Source organism: Oncorhynchus nerka, unplaced genomic scaffold (genome assembly GCF_034236695.1).
Source record: "Oncorhynchus nerka isolate Pitt River unplaced genomic scaffold, Oner_Uvic_2.0 unplaced_scaffold_2159, whole genome shotgun sequence".
Taxonomy (NCBI): domain Eukaryota; kingdom Metazoa; phylum Chordata; class Actinopteri; order Salmoniformes; family Salmonidae; genus Oncorhynchus; species Oncorhynchus nerka.
Genome location: NW_027039137.1, coordinates 8,327 through 25,768, shown reverse-complemented (window position 1 = coordinate 25,768; position 17,442 = coordinate 8,327). Strand labels below are relative to the sequence as shown.

At 42.2% G+C, this 17,442-nt stretch overlaps 1 pseudogene; it reads right to left on the bottom strand.

Moving 5' to 3' along the window:
- Positions 1–4,754: 4,754 nt before the first annotated feature.
- Positions 4,755–15,701, bottom strand: LOC135567310 (cytochrome P450 2K1-like; annotated as a pseudogene).
- Between the last annotated feature and the right edge of the window lie 1,741 nt (positions 15,702–17,442).

Sequence of the window (17,442 nt, the reverse complement as noted above, 5' to 3'; positions counted from 1 at the left end):
TGCTCGTCCACTGTCACGTCAGGCCCTGGGATGTAGAGGACCGGCAGCCGCGCGACCCACTTGTCCCAGACCTCTCGCATGGCTGCCAGTTTGTCCGAGGCACGTCTTGCGGGTCTCGTCTCAAGGTCGTCGAAACGTATCAGTCTCTTTTTTTAATTTTTTAATTTATTTTACCCCGTTTTCTCCCCAATTTCGTGGTGTCCAATTGTTTTAGTAGCTACTATCTTGTCTCATTGGTACAACTCCCGTACGGGCTCGGGAGAGACGAATGTTGAAGGTCATGCGTCCTCCGATGCACAACCCAACCAAGCCACACAGCGCGCATCCAACCCGGACGCCAGCCGCACCAATGTATGTAACCAATAAAATTAGATTTGAATTAATGTATTGGCTCTTTTGAGAAGGCAACTACACTGAACAAAAATGCACCTTCGATGGCCAGTGGTACGCTGGAGAAGTGTGCTCTTCACGGGTGAATCCCGGTTTCAACTGTACCGGTCAGATGGCAGACAGTGTGGGCTTCGTGTGGGTGAGCAGTTTGCAGATGTCAACATTGTGAACAGAGAACCCCACCGCCACCATGGGGCAATGGTATGGACAGGTATAAGCTACGGACAACGAACACAATTGCATTTTCTTGATGGCAATTTGAATGCACAGAGATACCGTGACGAGATCCTGAGACCATTGTCGTGCCATTCATCTGCCGCCATCACCTCACGTTTCAGCATGATAATGCACAGCCCCATGTTGCAAGGATCTGTACACAATTCCCGGAAGCTGAAAATGCCCCAGTTCTTCCATGGCCTGCATACTCACCAGACATGTCCCACTTTGAGCATGTTTGGGATTCTCTGGATCGACGTGTACGACAGCGTGTTCCAGTTCCCGCCAATATCCAGCAGCTTTGCACAGCCATTGAAGAGGAGTGGGACAACATTCCAGAGGCCACAATCAGCCGCTTGTTCAACTGTCACACTGCATGAGGCAAATAGTGGTCACACCAGATACTGACTGGTTTTCTGATCCACACCACTACCTTTTTAAAGGTCTCTCTGACCAACAGATGCATATCTGTATTCCCAGTCATGTGAACTCCATAGATTAGGCACTAATGAATTTATTTCAATTGACTTATTTCCTTATATGAACTGTACTTCAGTAAAATCTTTGAAATAGTTGCGTTTATATTTTTGGTCTGTGTACATTTTAAAAATGCGTTTAAAAAGTTCTGTGTCTTGAAAATCTTAAACGATGTTCCAAAAAAATGCTTAAAATAAGGAAAAGCTGCACACAAAAAAATATACATCTGTCGAAGATGGAGGCTGGGGAAGTCAAGATTGAAGGATGGAGGCTGGGGAAGTCAAGATGGAGGCTGAAGGATGGAGGCTGGGGAAGTCAAGATGGAGGCTGGGGAGATGGAGGCTGGGGAAAGTGAGGCTGGGGATTGGAGGGTTTTATTTGTTCGACATTGAAGGATGTTTTTGCAAGTGTAATTTTCTGAGAATCTTTCTGAAGACTTTTTGCAGATAATTTATGGACTCGTTTTTATTTGCCTTTCTGTTCTAATAATAAATATTTTAATTGTGTATTCTACTCCAATCACTGTCTTCTTCCACGTATTTGCGCCACTCTTCTCCCTCCCAAGTTAAGAACCTTGTTGTCCTCTATGGCTACGGTATCCTTTATTGCCACAAATACCACACCATAGTACAACTCCATTATATAGAGTGCCTTGCGAAAGTATTCGGCCCCTTTGAACTTTGCGACCTTTTGCCACATTTCAGGCTTCAAAAATAAAGATATAAAACTGTAGTTTTTGTGAAGAATCAACAACAAGTGGGACACAATCATGAAGTGGAACAACATTTATTGGATATTTCAAACTTTTTTAACAAACAAAAACTGAAAAATTGGGCGTGCAAAATTATTTTCAACATAATGCCATTTCAACATAATCTCTCCTATATTTTCTCCATTCTCTATCACATGGGCCATTTACGCATTTCTCAATGCCCACTAAATTCATAGATGTTATTCATTCAAAGACTTAAAATGTTTTATTTTTTGGGGAATAGATCAGCTTTAATATTGCAGATGGAAGCTACAATCTATCTGCTAAATGACTTAAATGTAAATGTAATGTAAATGTCAGCATCATTTCCAATCCCCCATATTGTTTTTGTAAATATGTACAGTGCATTCGGAAAGTATTCAGATCCCTTGACTTTTTCCACATTTTGTTTATTTATAGCATAATTGTAAAATTGATTACATTAATTTTTTCCCTCAATCTACACACAATACCCCATAATGACAAAGCAAAAACAGGTTTAGACATTTTTACACATTTATAATGAAATAGAAAATATCACATTTACAGGGCTGAGATTCATCTCCTACTACACCGGCTTCGATGCACGTCTTATTTGGCAGGGCTTGCAAACCATTACAGACTACAAAGGGAAGCAGAGCCGCGAGCTGCCCAGTGACACGAGCCGACCAGACGAGCTAAATAACTTCTATGCTCGCTTCGAGGTAAGCAACACTGAGGCATGCATGAGAGCATCAGCTGTTCCGGATGACTGTGTGATCACGCTCTCCCGTAGCTGACGTGAGTAAGACCTTTAAACAGGTCAACATTCACAAGGCTGCGGGGCCAGATGGATTACCAGGACGTGTGCTCTGGGCATGTGCTGACCAACTGGCAGATGTCTTCACTGACATTTTCACTGACATGTCCCTGATTGAGTCTGTAATACTAACAGGTTTCAAGCAGACCACCATAGTCCCTGTGCCCAAGAACACTAAGGCAACCTGCCTAACAGACACGTAGCCTTTTCCCACCTGGACAAAAGGAACACCTACGTGAGAATGCTATTCATTGACTACAGCTCAGTGTTCAACACAATAGCACCCTCAAAGATCATCACGAAGCCAAGGATCCTGGGACTAAACACCTCCCTCCACAACTAGATCCTGGACTAACTGATGGGTCGCTCCCAGGTGGTGAGGGTAGGTAGCAACACATCTGCCACGCTGATCCTCAACACTGGAGCCCCTCAGGGTGCGTGCTCAGTCCTCTCCTGTACTCTGTTCACCCACGACTGGTGGCCTGGCATAAATCTAACACCATCATTAAGTTTGCAGATGACAACAGTAGTAGGCCTGATCACAGACAACGACGAGACATCCTATAGGGAGGAGATCAGAGACTTGGCCAGGTGGTGCCAGAATAACAACCTATCCCTCAACGTAACCAAGACTAAGAAGATTATTGTGGGCTACAGGAAAAGGAGGACCGAGCATGCCCCCATTCTCATCAATGGGGCAGTAGTGGAGCAGGTTGAGAGTTTCAAGTTTCTTATTGTCCACATCACCAACAAATTAGAATGGTCCACACATACCATTGTTCACCTAATACCTTTTTTTTTACCTAGAAATTGCACTGTTGTTTGGAGGCTGAAAGTAAACATTTCACTTCGGTGTTCGGTGCACGTGAAAAATCTACTTTGATTTGATTTACAGTGGCTTGCAAAAGTATTCACCCCCTTGGTATTTTTCCTATTTTGTTGCTTTAAAACTTGGGACTAAAATATATTTTTTGGGAGGGTTTGTATAATTTAATTTACACTATATCTATATCATCGACTGCATCCTTATGTAATACATGTATCACTAGCCACTTTAACTATGCCACTTTGTTTACATACTCATCTCATATGTATATACTGTACTCGATACCATCTACTGTATCTTGCCTTTGCTGCTCTGTACCATCACTCATTCATATATCTTTATGTACATATTCTTTATCCCCTTACACTGTGTATAAGACAGTAGTTTTGAAATTGTTAGTTAGATTACTTGTTGGTTATTACTACATTGTCAGAACTAGAACACTCGCATTAACATCTGCTAACCATGTGTATGTGACAAATAAAATTTGATTTGATTTGAGATCTACCACTTTGAAGATGCAAAATATTTTTCTTGAAACAAACAAGAATTATTACAAAAAAACAGAACTAGAGCGTGCCTAACTATTCTTCAAGGCGAAACTGTTCCAGCTCTTTCAAATTGGATGGGTTCCGCTGGTGTACAGCAATCTTTAAGTCATACCACAGATTCACAATTGGATTGAGGTCTGAGCTTTGACTAGGCCATTCCAAAACCTTTAAATGTTTTCCCTTAAACCACTCGAGTGTTGCTTTAGCAGTAGTTCTAAACTAGAAAACAGGCATTATAGACAGGACAGGAGCAAGAGGGAAAACTCTGGTAGTTATGAATAAAACAAACTGGCAATAGACAAACACAACACAGGTATAAATACACAGGGATATTAGGGTAGATGGGCAATAGACAAACAGAACACAGGTACACCTGGAGAGGGGGAGAGGGGTGAAAAATCAGGTGAAAGACAGGTGAAAGATCAGGGTGTGACAGAAGCTGGTTGAGAAAATGCCTAGAGTGTGCAAAGCTGTCAAAGGCAAAGAGTGGCTTTTTGAAGAATCTCAAATATGAAATATATTTAGATTTGTTTAACACATGATTCCATATGAGTTATTTCATAGTTTGGATGTCTTCACTATTATTTTTACAATGTAGAAAACATTAAAAATGAAGAAAACCCTTGAATGAGTAGGTGTTCTAAAACTTTTGACCGGTAGTGTATATGAGAGAGAGAGCAAGTGAGCGAGAGAGCTTTTTAAATACATGTTCTTTTATTGTTTCCCCTAACCCTACCACCCCTCCCCTAATTGAAGTAAATTAATGGACAACACTCGAGTGTTGTAAACACAAACACTCTATCATTGTGTTTACTTGATAGCTAACTACACAAATAGCTAGCTAGAACAAAGTGTTAATAATACTTCCAGCTTATACAGTACATAATATATACATTTTATGGACACAATGTATTCTAAAAATAGTCATATTTTGTTTGTTTTTAATCCTCTCCTTCAGCTACCCTCAAACCCACCCATCTATCTCTGAAGACCATTCAGTTTGATTTATATTTGCCATATATTTCTAACTGTGCTGTTTCAAACATTCTGAACCTATATACATTTTACCAACACAGTATATTTTACATGAGTTATCTTGTTTTTAACTGTAGTGAGATGTCATACCTCCAGGGTCTGCTTTCGGACGAGGAACGAGTCCACAAAGCCTCTACACATCTGAGGGTTGAGAGTCTCCTTCAGCCCCCTCACCAGCTCCTCCATCTCCTTCTTGTTTTTCTCAATATTCTTCAACAAAAGCTTCCTGCTTTTCAGCCAAGGGCCCACCCAGGGGAACATGTTGTACAACTACCTCCCCATAAAAAAGTAAAGCATGAATTACCCTCTTTTAGTCTAGTACAAATTTGAATAATTATTTAATTAAGTGTGACCAGTTTGCCATTATTCTCTGAGTGAGAAACAAATTAAACATAATGTACCTGTATTGAAACGGAGCCACCAATTCGGAGATTGTCGTTGGCTCGTTTTACAGTGGCTTTGAACTTGGGGTCAGAGTATTCAAACCTGCTGCCGTACACAATGTTGGAGATTATGTTGGAGACAGCGTAATTCAATGGCTGGGACGTGTCGAATGCTTTACCTGTTACAAAGGACATCAGACATTTAATTAGCAAACCTAGGGGGGAAAAAAATTATGTAACCTGTTTTTTGGTTTTCAAATCAGAACTACAAATTCTTACCCTTGTGATTTTCAAACACTTCAATCAGGTAGTGAGATTCCTCTAAGATTTTCTCTTCAATCCTTTTCTTGCCCATCCTAAAGTCTAAGGTTTGCCAGGGCAAAGCGCCTCATCTCTTTCCATGATTCGCCATTGCCAAACAGAATACCTACCAGTATTGAAAAATAATATTGTTCAGGTGTCAGGAATTAATCATGTCAGGAGAAAATACATTTGTCAACTATTTGGGTCTGTTGTTGTAGCACCAAATATACTTGCTTGACAGAATATTGTCTAGAATGCAACATTTACTCAGATTACAAGTTTCTCATATCCCACATTACCATGTCCATTGGTGAAGTCATAGAACACAGGAAGCATGCCCCTGTCCCCAAACTCCTCTGCATGGTTGACCAGCGCTTGATTGACCGTCTTGTATCCTGCCAGGATGACCACTTTTGTGGGTCCAAAATGAACCGTGAAAACAGACCCATATTTCTTGGACAGCTGTAGAACATAAAATAAGACTAAATGCATGGTTTATTAAAGGTCCCGGACAGTGACAATCATGTTTTTCATCAAATTCGATGATATTTGAATGTAACCAGTTCATAGCAGTTTGACCCAAGTATGAAAAAGTACTGTAGCTGTTACATTGGAAAAGCTGATAAAGTTACTGGTCCCTTCCCCCCATGTCAAACACTTAGATTCATGTGGCAGGCATTACCTCTGGCTTTATTTGTTATTTATTTATTTTATTTCACCTTTATTTAACCAGGTAAGCAAGTTGAGAACAAGTTCTCATTTACAATTGCGACCTGGCCAAGATAAAGCAAAGCAGTTCGACACATACAACGACACAGAGTTACACATGGAGTAAAACAAACATACAGTCAATAATACAGTAAAAAAACAAGTCTATATACAATGTGAGCAAATTAGGTGAGAAGGGAGGTAAAGGCAAAAAAGGCCATGGTGGCAAAGTAAATACAATATAGCAAGTAAAACACTGGAATGGTAGTTTTGCAATGGAAGAATGTGCAAAGTAGAAATAAAAATAATGGGGTGCAAAGGAGCAAAATAAATAAATTAATTAAATACAGTTGGGAAAGAGGTAGTTGTTTGGGCTAAATTATAGGTGGGCTATGTACAGGTGCAGTAATCTGTAAGATGCTCTGACAGTTGGTGCTTAAAGCTAGTGAGGGAGATAAGTGTTTCCAATTTAAGAGATTTTTGTAGTTCGTTCCAGTCATTGGCAGCAGAGAACTGGAAGGAGAGGCGGCCAAAGAAAGAATTGGTTTTGGGGGTGACTAGAGAGATATACCTGCTGGAGCGTGTGCTACAGGTGGGAGATGCTATGGTGACCAGCGAGCTGAGATAAGGGGGGGACTTTACCTAGCAGGGTCTTGTAGAATGCATGGAGCCAGTGGGTTTGGCGACGAGTATGAAGCGAGGGGCCAGCCAACGAGAGCGTACAGGTCGCAATGGTGGGTATTATATGGGGCTTTGGTGACAAAACGGATAGCACTGTGATAGACTGCATCCAATTTGTTGAGTAGGGTATTGGAGGCTATTTTGTAAATGACATCGCCAAAGTCGAGGATTGGTAGGATGGTCAATTTAACAAGGGTATGTTTGGCAGCATGAGTGAATGATGCTTTGTTGCGAAATAGGAAGCCAATTCTAGATTTAACTTTAGATTGGAGATGTTTGATATGGGTCTGGAAGGAGAGTTTACAGTCTAACCAGACACCTAAGTATTTGTAGTTGTCCACGTATTCTAAGTCAGAGCCGTCCAGAGTAGTGATGTTGGACAGGCGGGTAGGTGCAGATAGCGATCGGTTGAAGAGCATGCATTTAGTTTTACTTGTATTTAAGAGCAATTGGAGGCCACGGAAGGAGAGTTGTATGGCATTGAAGCTTGCCTGGAGGGTTGTTAACACAGTGTCCAAAGAAGGGCCGGAAGTATACAGAATGGTGTCGTCTGCGTAGAGGTGGATCAGAGACTCACCAGCAGCAAGAGCGACCTCATTGATGTATACAGAGAAGAGAGTCGGTCCAAGAATTGAACCCTGTGGCACCCCCATAGAGACTGCCAGAGGTCCGGACAGCAGACCCTCCGATTTGACACACTGAACTCTATCAGAGAAGTAGTTGGTGAACCAGGCGAGGCAATCATTTGAGAAACCAAGGCTGTCGAGTCTGCCGATGAGGATGTGGTGGTTGACAGAGTCGAAAGCCTTGGCCAGATCAATGAATACGGCTGCACAGTAATGTTTCTTATCGATGGCGGTTAAGATATCGCTTAGGACCTTGAGCGTGGCTGAGGTGCACCCATGACCAGCTCTGAAACCAGATTGCATAGCAGAGAAGGTATGGTGAGATTCGAAATGGTCGGTAATCTGTTTGTTGACTTGGCTTTCGAAGACCTTAGAAAGGCATGGTAGGATAGATATAGGTCTGTAGCAGTTTGGGTCAAGAGTGTCCCCCCTTTGAAGAGGGGATGACCGCAGCTGCTTTCCAATCTTTGGGAATCTCAGATGACACGAAAGAGAGGTTGAACAGGCTAGTAATAGGGGTGGCAACAATTTCGGCAGATAATTTTAGAAAGAAAGGGTCCAGATTGTCTAGCCCGGCTGATTTGTAGGGGTCCAGATTTTTCAGCTCTTTCAGAACTTCAGCTGAATGGATTTGGGAGAAGGAGAAATGGGGAAGGCTTGGGCGAGTTGCTGTTGGGGGTGCAGTGCTGTTGACCGGGGTAGGAGTTGCCAGGTGGAAAGCATGGCCAGCCGTAGAAAAATGCTTATTGAAATTCTCAATTATGGTGGATTTATCAGTGGTGACAGTGTTTCCTATCTTCAGTGCAGTGGGCAGCTGGGAGGAGGTGTTCTTATTCTCCATGGACTTTACAGTGTCCCAGAACTTTTTAGAGTTAGTGTTGCAGGAAGCAAATTTCTGCTTGAAAAAGCTAGCCTTGGCTTTTCTAACTGCCTGTGTATAACAGTTTCTAGCTTCCCTGAACAGCTGCATATCACGGGGGCTGTTCGATGCTAATGCAGAACGCCATAGGATGTTTTTGTGTTGGTTAAGGGCAGTCAGGTCTGGGGAGAACCAAGGGCTATATCTGTTCCTGGTTCTAATTTTCTTGAATGGGGCATGTTTATTTAAGACTGTTAGGAAGGCATTTTTAAAAAATATCCAGGCATCCTCTACTGACGGGATGAGATCAATATCCTTCCAGGACACCCCGGCCAGGTCGATTAGAAAGGCCTGCTCGCTGAAGTGTTTCAGGGAGCGTTTTACAGTGATGAGTGGAGGTCGTTTGACCGCTGACCCATTACGGATGCAGGCAATGAGGCAGTGATCGCTGAGATCTTGGTTGAAGACAGCAGAGGTGTATTTAGAGGGGAAGTTGGTTAGGATGATATCTATGAGGGTGCCCGTGTTTAAGGCTTTGGGGGGGTACCTGGTAGGTTCATTGATAATTTGTGTGAGATTGAGGGCATCAAGTTTAGATTGTAGGATGGCTGGGGTGTTAAGCATGTTCCAATTTAGGTCGCCTAGCAGCACGAGCTCTGAAGATAGATGGGGGGCAATCAGTTCACATATGGTGTCCAGAGCACAGCTGGGGGCAGAGGGTGGTCTATAGCAGGCGGCAACGGTGAGAGACTTGTTTTTAGAGAGGTGGATTTTTAAAAGTAGAAGTTCAAATTGTTTGGGTACAGACCTGGATAGTAGGACAGAACTCTGCAGGCTATCTTTGCAGTAGATTGCAACACCGCCCCCTTTGGCAGTTCTATCTTGTCTGAAAATGTTGTAGTTTGGAATTAAAATTTCTGAATTTTTGGTGGTCTTCCTAAGCCAGGATTCAGACACAGCTAGAACATCTGGGTTGGCAGAGTGTGCTAAAGCAGTGAAAAGAACAAACTTAGGGAGGAGGCTTCTAATGTTAACATGCATGAAACCAAGGCTATTACGGTTACAGAAGTCATCAAAAGAGAGCGCCTGGGGAATAGGAGTGGAGCTAGGCACTGCAGGGCCTGGATTCACCTCTACATCGCCAGAGGAACATAGGAGGAGAAGAATAAGGGTACAGCTAAAAGCAATAAGAATTGGTCGTCTAGAACGTCTGGAACAGAGAGTAAAAGGAGGTTTCTGGGGGCGATAAAATAGCATCAAGGTATAATGTACAGACAAAGGTATGGTAGGATGTGAATACAGTGGAGGTAAACCTAGGTATTGAGTGATGAAGAGAGAGATAGTCTCTAGAAACATCATTGAAACCAGGAGATGTCATTGCATGTGTGGGTGGTGGAACTAATAAGTTGGATAAGGTATAGTGAGCAGGACTAGAGGCTCTACAGTGAAATAAGCCAATAAACACTAACCAGAACAGCAATGGACAAGACATATTGACATTAAGGAGAGGCATCCTTAGTCGAGTGATCAAAAGGGTCCAGGGAGTGGAGAGGTTGGTTTGGGGGTCACGGCGATTTAGACAGCTAGCCAGGACATCGGTAGCAAGCTAGCATAGGATGGAGGTCTGTTAGCCACCTCTTGCGTTCCGTCAATAGATTAGTGGAGTTCCGTGTTGTAGAGGGGATTAGTCCAAATCACACAACAACAAAAAAAATAAAAACAATAGATATAGTTAGAGGCCCAAGAAGAAACATAATAATAATAAAAATAAATAAATTGTCCGATTGTCTATTCTGAGAGCAGCCGGTAAGACAGCTAACGGTTAGCAGGCCGCAGATGGGCGTTCAGTTAACGTCGCGACGGAGGAGCCAGCCGGATATCCTTCGGGTAGATAACGTCGGCAGTCCAGTTGTGAAGGCCCGGTGGGGCTCCGCGTAGGCAGTAAAACGGGTCCGGATAGGTGACTGCAGCCCAGGAGTGATTGACGGAGCTCAGGAGTGATTGACGGAGCTGACTAGCTCCGGAGTAATTGATGTTTGCTCCGGAATCGACGAAAGCAGATAGACACACGGATAGCAGCCAGCTAGCTGTGAGATCCGGGAGTGAATGTCCAGAGAGCAGTTGAAATCCAGGGACATGGAGAGAAAAATCGGTCCGGTATGTTCCGTTCCAAGCCGCGCTGCGCCGTACAAAACTGGCGATAGATTTTCGAGTTAAAGGATAGCTGATGACCACAAACCGTGGTTAGCTGAATACTAACGAGTTGCCAGTAAAGAAGCTAACTAGCTTCTGATTAGCTTCTGGCTAGCTCCTGGCTAGCTTCTTGGAGTTTCTGGCTAGCTTCTGGCTAGCTTCTGGCTAGCTTCTGGCTAGCTTCTTGGAGGATTGCAGATTTGATTGCAGATTTGAGGTAAATAATACGTATTTATACATATCAATTGGTGAGGCAGGTTGCAGGAGAGTGTATTGAAGATGAGTTGATGGAAAATAAAAATAAAATGTATGTGAAAAAAGTTGTAAATATATATATATACACACGACAAGACGAGGACAAAAGACGTCTGAACTGCTATGCCATCTCGGGCAAAGATGTCCGAGATGTCATGTCATGTAAAGCCGGAGATGTTAAACACCAATGGTAGAGTCTTATAATCTTAACTAATTTAAATATGTTACACCTTAAAACCATCATCACATGTACGCATCATACGGCTTTGTTTACAAACAGTAACATAGCTTAGGCGGAACTTGGCAGAACTAAACTGGTAACTAAGCCTTTTTTACCTGCGTTGTGACTTTTAGCTAGCAAGCTACTTACCAGAATTCCAAGTCAGTGTTAATTTAACTACACCGATTTCCAAAAAATTAAGACAAACAGCATTGGCTGCACCGAAAGTTCTGACCATGTCACGCGAGTGCAGTGCACATTTTGAGCGAAGTTGCTTCATCAATTGGTGAGAACATTCAATGGGTCTTGTCAGGATGCTACTCCTGAAGACAGATGCTATACCATCATTGACAGTGGATCTTTCAAGTGCTTTCCATAATGTAGTTTGATGCGGTTGCTGTAACTGTTTTGACTTGTGAACGGTATATTTTCTGTAACACACCTGATAGGGATGGAAGAACAAAAACCATATAGACTAAGCCCCCTACATTGAGACTGAGAACTGCCAATATACAGCTGACATGAAGGAATGTTGTCTTCAAAAGGAGTATAGTCAGGAGAGCAACTTTGGTTAGGCTACTACTATGGTGACCATAGGTTAGGCTACATATTCGTCGCCAAACTCACTGACTCCAGGTCATCTATAAGTCTTTGCTAGGTAAAGACCCGCCTTCTCAGCTCACTGGTCACCATAACACCCACCCGTAGCACGCACTCCAGCAGGTATAGCTCACTGGTCATCCCCAAAGCCAACACCCACTTTGGCCGCCTTTCCTTCTAGTTCTCTGCTTCCAATGACTGGAACGAATTGCAAAATAAATAAATATATAATAATAATAATAATAGAAAATAGATCCATTTTTTTTTTTTGCTGAAGTTGGGGACTTATCTCCCTCACTAACTTTAAACATCAGCTATCTGAGCAGCTTACCCATCGCTGCAGCCGTACATAGCCCATCTGTAAAAAGCCCACCCAACTACCTACCTCACATTGTTTATAGGGAACTGAAGAGTCTGGACAGTATAAGCAGTGTAGTGGAGGAGCTTCCAGTGTGTTGCTTCCACTCTACATATCTTCAGACATCATTGGGTTACAGCCAAGGGGATGGGTAGGGATCGAATTGGGACTGGGTGGACAGGTTGCATTTAAGACCTTGCCTTGTTCAGGTGTTTGATCTTGACTCCTGAGACCAGTCCGGCTGGCTCCTCCTCGATGAACTCTCCCTTCAGAGCCTTCTCCACGTCTTCCTCTTCCTTCACCATGGCCATGCGGGGGCTGCTGCACCAGTAGGACGGCTGGAGAGAAAGGGAATGGGAGAAAGAAAATAAGTGGAATGCTTCTCTTTCCTCAGCTCGTACCCTTATGGTCAGTATCAGAAATAATAAATGTCTTGTTTTCGAGATGATAGTTTCCGGATTCGACCATATTAAATGACCTAGGGCTCACATTTCTGTGTGTTATTATGTTATAATTAAGTCTATGATTTGATAGAGCAGTCTGAGCGATGGTAGGCACCAGCAGGTTCATAAGCATTCATTCAAACACCACTTTCGTGCGTTTTGCCAGCAGCTCTGCTGTTTATGACTTCAAGCCTATCAACTCCCAAGATTAGGCTGGTGTAACGATGTGAAATGGCTAGCTAGTTAGCGGGGTGAGCGCTAATAGCGTTTCAAACGTCACTCGCTCTGAGACTTGGAGTAGTTGTTCCCCTTGCTCTTAATTTCCTTTTTTGCTCTTTTACACATGTATTTCTACTTGCACATCATCATCTGCACATCTATCACTTCAGTGTTCATTTGCTAAATTGCAGTGTCAAGTGTGATGCAGTGTCAAGTGTGATGCAGTGTCAAGTGTGATGCAGTGTCAAGTGTGATGCAGTGTCAAGTGTGATGCAGTGTCAAGTGAGCTCCCTCTCTGGCCTCTAGGTCATCAGGCTGCTCATTATCCCTCACACCTGTCACCATCGTCACACGCCTACGGGCAATTTTTCTATAAATTGGTTTTCCAGGACCAGATAGGCTACAAAAGTGGCACACATTGATTTGTAATGACTCCAGTGATATCGCCATTTCCACATATTTATTGTATCAAAATGGTAGCCTATAATGGCATATACATGAATAGGCTACTTGATGGCCAACAGAGGCAAATGTATCATTCTCCATATTTAATGTCAGTTTCATTGAGGATTTCTCTAAGCAGTCAACATTAGAATGCAGTTTAAACCCCCTCTGAGTCGTTTTCCAGTGCTTCGTCTCCATTATTTCTTAATGTATCCAGGCTGTATCACAACCAGCTGTGATTGGGAGTCCCATAGGGTGCGGCGCACAATTGGTCCAGCGTTGTCCAGGTTTGGCCAGTGTAGGCAGTCATTGTAAATAAGAATGTATTCTTAAATACTGGTAGGTATTCAACTGACTTGCCTAGTTAAAAACGTATTAACACGTTTTATGGAAAAAGGGTTGGAAATAGGGTCTCCGTAATGACTATTTAAAAGCTTTCCTACAACTGGTAAAAAGATGTCCCAACGTGCACTGCTCTCTTAGCTCAGACAATAACTGCAGTGCTCTCTCAACATCCCTCCGGCCCTCCCTATGGGGGCGGGTGGGGGGGTGATAAGTGACAGAATTAAGTGTGGCAACAGACATTTAAAAAAAATTACAAGCGAAGGATGGGATTTTCGAGAGTGCCTGCCCCAGATACTTTCATAAGAGACAATGTTTGTTTTTTCGCATTGTTGGTAATTTTGTACATAATGTCCTGCTACCGTCTCTTATGACCGAAAAGAGCTTCAGTATATCAGAACAGCGATTACTCACCTCGAACTGGACGCAGATTTTAGTGAAGAGAGCACGACAACATCTTTTTCCTCTCAGGAGACTGAAAATATTTGGCATGGGTCCCTAGATCCTCAAAAGGTTCTACAGCTGCACCATCGAGAGCATCCTGAATGGTTGCGTCACCGCCTGGTATAGCAACTGCTCGGCATCTGACCATAAGGTGCTACAGAGGGTAGTGCGTACGGCCCAGTATGTCACTGGGGCCAAGCTTCCTGCCATCCAGGACCTATATACTAGGCGGTGTCAGAGGAAGGCCCAAACAATTGTCAAAGACTCCAGTCACCCAAGTCATAGACTGTTCTCTCTGTTACCGCACGGCAAGCGGTATCCGAGCACCAAGTCTAGGTCCAAAAGGCTCATTAACAGCTTCTATTTACATTAACCCCCCCCCCCCCCCCTTGTTTTTACACTGCTGCTACTATCTATGCATAGTCACTTTACCCCCACCTAAATGTTGAAATGACCTCGACTAACCTGTACATTGCATCGGTACTAGTATCCCCTGTATAATGCCTCGTTTTTGTTATTTTGTGGTGTTACTTTTAACTTTAGTTTATTTAGTAAATATTTTTTTTACTCTATTTCTTGAACTGTATTATTGGTTAAGGGCTTGTAAGTAAGCATTTCACAGTAAGGTGAATGAATGAAGAGGAGGGAGTAAAATGTAGGCAAGTAATAAACATTTCAGAACTACTAGTCGAATAGGACATGGGAGAGATGACAAATTTAGTTTGAACTGCTGATTGTCCCTTTAACTAAGCTCTCAAAGCATCTAGAAGTTATTCCAAATATATTAACCAAACAAGACTGTGGAGATCAGTGTGTGACTTAAAACAATGCAGGTGTTACTTAAACACCCTGTGAAGTAAACAATGCATGAAATGTAAATATAAAAACAAAGGTTGTTGGAAGCAGTTCTGTAACAAATAAAGTATAATTCTGTTGACACATATCTTCAGGAGTGATATTGTTGCAATATAAATTGGATTAAAGTATGTGTGAGCTATTTTGGTGAGTTGTTTGGTCTGTGACAAGAAAACTATTAAGATAGGGTAAAAACACACAAAACAATCCCTTTTAGCATTTATGACAGATACAATTTTCAAGCCAAATGCCTCTATTATGTGAGTGAATGCACAGTGGTCATCATTTCACCTGTATTATTTGACAACACTTGGCATTTAAAAACCTGAAATGGAACATTAATGGAGGAACATTCTCTGAAAACATTCAGAAACTCAGAGCGAGTGTGGAAAGTAGGGCCACATCAAAATAAAAACATTTTAGAGGGCTCCTGTGTTGACAAAAGCTATTGCTAACTGGTTGAAATACCATGTACTCAACATATATTAATATGTTGCTTTGACAATACATGCCTATTGAAACTGGAAGTTTTATACCTGCTAAAATACCAACATTTTGAAAATATTTAGCCAGATAAAACAATGTCACAGATCAAATCAACAATCACAACATAGTTTAATCTCAGGACTTCCTCTCACCTCAGAGGCTGCGGTAGGGCCTCTTGAGATCCAGCTGGAGCATGTTACCAAGCAGGGGCAGAGGCCTGGGTCCTGGAGGCTGCTTCCCCTGTTCCTCAGAGTTGGAACCAGAGGAGAGGCGGTAAAGGGCCAGCAGAAACAGCAGAGCCCCCAGCAGTGTCACTGTGCTCGATGTCTGGAGAAGACATTCTAAAAGAGACATCTTCAAACAGCTCTAACAGGGCTAAAAATAGTGACTACTTCCTGCTCATTGATCTGACTGCCAATGGAGGCTCACCTTTTATAGAGCATGGAACAGCCTCAGGGGAGGGGCTAAACATTCTGAAAAAAATGTGCTCTTATCTATGCGAAGGTCCTATGAGGATTTCCCATAGTTTATTAGACCTTGATCAACACTAGATACAATTGAAGGCAAGTGTAAAAATAAACATTTACAGACCTTTAAGGTTTGACTCTGTTAACCACCATCTTTTGAATGTCATTTAGCAACTATTAGATACATATTTCTAAATCTTTTTTCACAAATGCACACATTTTGGGGGCTTTCACATTTTACACTTTAGTGGGGTGTAAAAATATAAATGACATGGAAAAAACGTTGATTCAACCAGTGTGTGTGCCCAGTGGATTGATAGATCACAGTGCTGTGCCGACATAGACATAACCTGAACGACCGCTCAGCAAGAAAGAAGCCACTGCTCCAAAACTGCCATAAAAAAGCCAGACTACGGTTTGCAACTGCACATGGGGACAAAGATCGTACTTTTTGGAGAAATGTACTCTGGTCTGATGAAACAAAAATAGAACAGTTTCCATAATGACCATCGTTATGTTTGGAGGAAAAAGGGCGAGGCTTGCAAGCCGAAGAACACCATCCTAACCATGAAGCACGGAGGTGGAAGCATCATGTTGTGGGGGTGCTTTGCTGCAGGAGGGACTGGTGCGCTTCACAAAATAGATGGCATCATGAGGAAAGAATATTATGTGGATATACTGAAGCAACATCAAGACATCAGTCAGGAAGTTAAAGCTTGGTCGCAAATGGGTCTTCCAAATGGACAATGACCCCAAGCATACTTCCAAAGTTGTGGAAAAATGGCATAAGGACATCAAAGTCAAGGTATTGGAGTGGCCATCACAAAGCCCTGACCTCATTCCTATAGAACATTTGTGGGCAGAACTGAAAACGTGTGTGCAAGCAAGGAGGCCTACAATCCTGACTCAGTTACACCAGCTCAGTCAGGAGGAATGGGCCAAAATTCACCCAACTTATTGTGGGAAGCTTGTGGAAGGCTACCCGAAATGTTTGACCCAAGTTAAACAATTTAAAGGCAATGCTACCGGATACTAATTGAGTGTAAGTAAACTTCTGACCCAGTGGGAATGTGATGAAATAATTAAAAACTGAAATAAATCGTGCTCTCTACTATTATTCTGACATTTCACATTCTTAAAATAAAGTGGTGATCCTAACTGACCTAAGACAGGGAATATTTACTAGGATTAAATGTCAGGAATTGTAAAAACTGAGTTTAAATGTATTTGGCTAAGGTGAATGTAAACTTCCGACTTCAACTGTATACGCTAAATTTATTGTTGATATTTAACTCTGCGTCATTGTATTTCACTATGTACACTATTAATTGAAAATAACTTTGTTGTTCAGTATTCTAAAGTGAATTATTTAGAGCAATGTTTACTCACAGTATAATCAAGAGTTAAATTTCTATTTAATCAAACAACACTATTTTGTGGTTTATATGGTCCCATTTCAGTTGCAAAATCAAATTGACATTTTTCTTAACGTGTCGTATAATGGTGGCTTG